This window comes from Papio anubis, chromosome X, assembly GCF_008728515.1.
Source record: "Papio anubis isolate 15944 chromosome X, Panubis1.0, whole genome shotgun sequence".
In the NCBI taxonomy this organism is placed as follows: domain Eukaryota; kingdom Metazoa; phylum Chordata; class Mammalia; order Primates; family Cercopithecidae; genus Papio; species Papio anubis.
In genome coordinates, this window is record NC_044996.1 from 128,499,351 (window position 1) to 128,500,055 (window position 705).

The following is a 705-nucleotide window of genomic DNA, read 5'->3' on the forward strand; positions in this document are numbered from 1 at the left end:
CAGCCTCCTGAGTAGCTGGGACTACAGGCGCCCACCACCGCGCCCGGCTAATTTTTTGTATTTTTTTAGTAGAGACGGAGTTTCACTGTGGTCTCGATCTCCTGACCTTGTGATCCGCCCGCCTCGGCCTCCCAAAGTGCTGGGATTACAGGCGTGAGCCACCGCGCCCGGCCAACACTTTTGTTTTAAACTGTTGTTTTAAACTATTCCCAAGAAAGAGACCAAAGTATTACTTAGTAGAAAACTGGTCTAGGATTTAACAGTCTTCACTCAAGTAATTGTTTGTTTGTTTGGTTGGTTGGTTGGTTGGTTGGTTGGTTTTTGAGACGGAATCCTGCTCTGTCCCCCAGGCTGGAGTGCAGTGGCACAGTGTTGGTTCACTGCAACCTCCGCCTCCCAGGTTCAAGCGATTCTCCTGCCTCAGCCTCCTGAGTATCTGGGACTACAGGCACGTGCCACCACGTCCGGCTAATTTTTTGTATTTTTAGCAGAGACAGGGTTTCACTGTGTTAGCCAGGATGGTCTCGATCTGCTAACCTCGTGATCTGCCCACCTCGGCCTCATATAGTGCTGAGATTTACTCATTAAAATGACGTATCTAGATATAATTTCCTATCCGAAGTCTACTATCTCCAATAGAACAATGTACCATAACAGTGCATTTCCTTCATTGTCTTTTGCCACCTGCATTATAAATCAGACCCC

At 47.7% G+C, this 705-nt stretch overlaps 1 protein-coding gene across 11 annotated transcripts in view; it reads right to left on the bottom strand.

The window, feature by feature from the left end:
* The window catches only part of REPS2 (RALBP1 associated Eps domain containing 2), a 208,445-nt gene that overhangs the window by 83,854 nt on the left and 123,886 nt on the right, over nt 1-705 (bottom strand). The gene's annotated exons all lie outside the window — the stretch shown is intronic.